The 5,196-nt window shown below is 48.2% G+C and overlaps 1 long non-coding RNA gene across 1 annotated transcript; it reads left to right on the top strand.

The window, feature by feature from the left end:
- The first annotated feature begins 999 nt into the window (after positions 1-999).
- On the top strand, positions 1,000-4,746 carry LOC106737610 (uncharacterized). The gene is made up of 2 exons (XR_001372218.3): positions 1,000-2,143; positions 2,436-4,746. It is a non-coding gene; the product is annotated as an uncharacterized LOC106737610 (long non-coding RNA).
- Positions 4,747-5,196: the final 450 nt, after the last annotated feature.

Here is a 5,196-nt window from a genome sequence, read left to right as displayed (position 1 = left end):
GCAAGGACCAGGACCCAGGACTCTTCCCCCTCTGGTGAGTGCTCCAACCACTAGGCCACAGAGTCAGGCTCCTTTTCACATCCATGACTCTTGCATTTCTTTCTGCTCCGTGGCCCAGCTGAAGTCTGGCCCACACCGGCCTAATCAAAGATGAGCCTAAAGGCTAGATTATGGACTCAGACATCCTCCTGGGAGACAGGACCTACGGGCATGAGGCTGAGGATGGTCCAGAACCCAGATAACCCACTTCAGGAGCCAGGTGTGGGCTCTAGACCCTGGGTGGATGGAGACACCCAAGTCCCATGCCCAATCCCCAGAGAAAACGTGGGAGTGCAGGCAGACACCTAGGCAGCTCCACTTCGCTTGTGGGCTTCGTGGACCACCTCAGTGGCCAAATGTGGACACAAGGCACCTAGAAGATTGGTGTTGCAGCACCTGGCTGGTAGGTATGCTCATGTTTTATTGGGTCTAGTCCTCCACTTCTGTCTACCCTTTGCCGTTACATTGCACTTGAGCTTTGTACCTCCCAGGAGAAAAGCAAGCGCTACAGGCTTAAGCAGGTACCATAGCATCTGCACTTGAGGTCTCTATTGCCACCACCATGTCAGTCCAGGACTCCTGCCTCTTCACACGCTGGACCAACCTAAGTTTGGACTGTAACTGCATGTTAAGTAACTTGTCCAAGGCAATACAGGAAGTCTGCGGCAGAGACAGCAACTGAACCACAGTCTCTCAAGTCCCATCCTTCCTTTCCTGTTCTAGTCCCTTCAGGTCTATCTGCTGTCCCCATCACACTGTGACTGAGCACCTCCAGTTCATAGTTGAGCAACAGAGCAAGCAATTTTCAGCTGCAAATCATCCATCACTCCCCCTCGTTCCAGTTCTCCCAATCTCCCCCGACCCGCCGAACCAGGGCTCTTTCCTGCTGGAAAATAAGGTTACGTCCTATAAGATGGATCATCAATAGTTATGGGATCCTCTAATACAAAATATAAACTGCCTCCAAAAGCTATAGGAGGTGAAACCCAGGCTACAAACTTTCATTTTTTCCCCCCAAGGGTCCATTTCAAAACCCAGATCCAAATGCCCCCCCAGGATAGAACACCATCTGGGAAAAAGAGACATAAAACTATGCATATTGCAGACTGACTTGGTCCCGTGATGTCGAAACCCACTGTGCACCTAGTATCATATATTTAAGTACCACGATGTAAGTAATAGCTTAGAAGTACTTATTGGGCAGAGTTTTGAGGAGATATTCTGGGAGGAAAGAAGAGCTGACTTGTTTCTTTGATTTCTTGGCTGACTCAATTCATTAAGGGATTAGGGTTCATTGATGGTGGGTGGTCACTTGTGGATGGCATAGCTAATTCCTTCTCCAAGGTCCTCAGAGCTTATTGGGTGGGCATTTTTAATTGAAAATTAAAGCTAAATACATACAAATATTGAGCCAATAAAATAGTCCTACCCCGTACCTCCCACTCCATGCAAACATCAAAATACTTTAGAAACAGTCAATAACCCTCCAAATGTCCTTTCAGGGACATCCATCATGCAGGTAGCAACACAGATGTTCGGTGGCTTGGCCTGAACCGCTCCAGAGGTGGACATATAGCTCATGTCAGACTCCCCTTCTAGTAGCTTGTTAGGAAAAGAAAGCTGGGACTCTACCAGTGTGCTTGCATATATTCTCACTCACGTATATCCCCATTACAAGAACACTAATATATATTTAAAAACCCAAACTGTTTATTTAAAAACTGGTTGGCTCCTACTTTTACAGCAACACGTGCACAAATATCTTGTTTGGATATTTTTACAGCCATTAATTTTTCCTTCTATAACCCAGACCTCCCATTAGGTGTTGCAAACTGGATCCAGTCTCCCGTTGCCAAGTATATTGCAATTAAATTGAAGTCACCTTTGGTCTTAATGAACCCTTGTTGTTGGGCTAATGTGATGATTAATTCCAGCTGTGCACATTGGGTATTTATGTAGGTGGATGGGTGGAGATGCTTGTTTCCCTCAGAGGCTGTAGGAGGTAATAGGAAGAGTCAACACTTGAGATTTATTAGCAATGCTTTGCATGAAGTCCAAGCTGAGATTGGAGCCACACTGTGCTAGGTGCTGTACAGACATCCTGGTAAGAAATAATCCTTTCCCTGAAAGGCTGATCATCTAAATAGGCAAGGGGGAGGAGGGGAAATACAGACAAGGAGCTCAAGTGACATGCTTGAGGTTGCATACTAAATCAATAGCAATGCAAGAAGTGGGACCCAGTTCTCAATTTTCTCATTGTCCTAACTACTAGGCTATTACTGAACTGATTTTAATACAACGTGCAACTTGGGTTTGCTCTGAGCTTGCTTTTATTTCCTGGGTGCATTGATGCTTCCTTAATGGTTGGTCCCTTTATTTTTATTTTTTTTTTCAAGGCTGGAGTGATCCTGTATTTAAAAACGTTACCAGATAACCAATCTTCCTACTCCTTCAGCTACTTCGGCCATCTGATCTCATCCAGCAGTGTGCTCCACACCTTGCTAGTTCGCAGAAGCCTTCTGCTTAGCTGCAGGCTGCCAGAGGTTCAAAGACAGGAAAGGCCCTAAAACTCAGGGAAATATAGACACACTAGCTCCAGAAATTAAAATGCAATCCAAACTTGGACTGTGCTAGCAAAGACCTGAGATTTTGCCTTGCTTACAAGTAAAGTTTGACCTTTCCTCTCCATGGGGAGAGAGAGAGAGGCTCTGAGGCCTTGATCATCGTGGCGTTGTCCACATGAGCTGCATGGTGCAACTGCATAGGGTCCCACTGACTTCTCGGAGGATCTGTCCAGATTACAGAAACCAGACCGAGGATGAGATGGATCCGATTCTTCTATCGCAAAACCCAGGATAAATTAGAGCAGCTTCCCTGAAGCTCAGTAGAGTTATTTTGGTTGCAGCAAAATCAGCCCCTATGATTTTAGACGGATTAGTGAAAAAGGACCAGTTAATTAGCTTGCAAGATCAAGGCAGAACCGTCTCCTATTGCATAACTGTTAAGAGAGCTTTAATAGTACACCTACATAAAACATACTGCATGTAAGCACAGCCAACCCCGTTAGTTATGCCTGAGCTGAATTTGACTCCCCCTCCTCAAAATAGACCTTAAGAGAGAACTGAAACCATGTTCACGTTGCATTTTGCGCTGCAAAGAAAAGTGAAAGTTCAAATGGGTTTTGAAGCCGACCGAGAATAAACTTTGCCCCGTGGAAAGTATTTGCATGTCAATGTTTCTGCTTGCAAACTTAATTACAAATGAACCTCTCATCTTGCTGAAAAGAGACACCAGCCTAATGGCAGAAAGGCAGTAATTTTATTTTTTTTTTTTTAATTAAAGTTTCCAGTCTTGTGATTAACTCTTCCTACAGAGGGTGCAGCCATCCCCTCCTGCAGAATATCCTGAGGAAAAGGGAAAGTTACGGCACTCTTTCTGCTAGGTCAACTTTGCTGCTGTCTTCAGCTGTGTGCTTCTGGGAGGAAGAGGGGCTTGCTGATCCAGGGAGAGCTCAGCTGTATTTAAAATGTCGATGGGGAGCCCCTAGCAAGCCCACAGGAACAGTTCTCAGTCCCATTGGGATCAATAAGAGTTTTGCCTCTGACACCCCCAGGACCAGGTCCACCAAGAAGTGTTTGCAGAGCCATGGAGTCAGTTCACAGATCTCTTGGGAGAGAGGAGAGTGGGGGAAACCAATAATAGGCTGAAGAGAATCCCCTTCCCCCTGTTAACTGGAGGCAATGTCTAAACCAGTGGCTCTCCACCTTTTTGGATTCAAGGCACCCCTCACTGGATATGATGCCCCCCTCCACAGCTTTTGCACCCAGTTAAAAAAACTAATGTATATTTTACAGTGCTTTCCTACGTCTACAGGGGCTGGGCAGTAGGGGTGGGAGATCACCCAGGCAGGCTGAGTGATCCTGGTCTGGCTTATCTGCATATCTCTTCATATCTCACTTATCTCCTCGCACCTTGTGGCACCGTTCAAAGGGTCTGGGGCACCCCAGGGTACCCCAGCACCCTGGCTGAGAATCACTGATCCAAACAAAAAGGAACCCCATCCTATCCAAGGTTGCCCGACCGACCACCAGCTCATTATGATTTTTTATTTGTGTTTCATAGTAGATCGGGTCAGAAGGGACCTGAGCAGATCACCAAGTCCAACCCCCTGCCGTGGCAGGAAAGAGCACTGGGTCAAATGACCCCAGCGAGGGTTTCATCCAGACTCCTTTTAAAGACCCCCAGGGTAGGAGCCAGCACCACTTCTCTTGGAAGTTGGTTCCAGATCCTAGCTGCCCTGACAGTGATGTAGCGCCTCCTGATGTCTAGTCTGAATCTACCCTCTGCCAGCTTGTGACCGTTGTTTCTAGTCACTCCTGGGAGTGCTCGGGGGAACAGGGACTCCCCCAGTGCCTGCTGGTCGCCCCTGACTAGTTTGTAACAGGCCACTAGATCCCCTTCAGCCTCCTCTGGTGGAGGCTGAACAGGTTCAGGTCCCGTAGCCTCTCCTTGCAGGGCTTGCCCTGCTGCCACTGGATCATGCGAGTGGCCTCTTCTGGATCCTCTCCATGCTGTCCACATCCCTCCTGAAGTGCGGCGCCCAGAACTGGACGCAGTACTCCAGCTGTGGCCTGACCAGTGTCGCATAGAGGGGGAGGATCACCACCTTGGACCTGCTCGAGACGCATCTGTGGATACATGACAAGGTACGGTTGGCCTTCCTGACCGCGTCCCCACACTGTCGGCCCATGTTCATTTTGGCATCAATAATGACTCCCAGATCCTTTTCTGCCTCTGCACTGACGAGAAGGGAGTTCCCCAGCCTGTAGGTCTGCTGCTGCTTCTTCCCCCCCAGGTGCAGCACCTTGCACTTGTCAGTGTTGAACCCCATCCTGTTCTCATCCGCCCACCCCTGTAGCCTGTCCAGATCCAATTACAGCCTATTCCTCCCTTCTAGCGTGCCCACTTCCCCCCACATTTTAGTGTCATCTGCAAATTTGAACAGGGTGCTTTTTACTCCTTCGTCCAAGTCACTGATGAAGATGTTGAACAGCACAGGTCTGAGGAATGAGCCCTGGGGGACCCCACTGCCCACATCCCTCCAGGTCGAAAATGACCCATCCACCACCACTCTCTGGGTACGGCCCTCCAGCCAAT

The sequence above is a fragment of the Alligator mississippiensis genome, chromosome 5 (genome assembly GCF_030867095.1).
Source record: "Alligator mississippiensis isolate rAllMis1 chromosome 5, rAllMis1, whole genome shotgun sequence".
NCBI classification, from domain to species: domain Eukaryota; kingdom Metazoa; phylum Chordata; order Crocodylia; family Alligatoridae; genus Alligator; species Alligator mississippiensis.
This window is presented reverse-complemented; position numbering and strand designations above follow the sequence as displayed.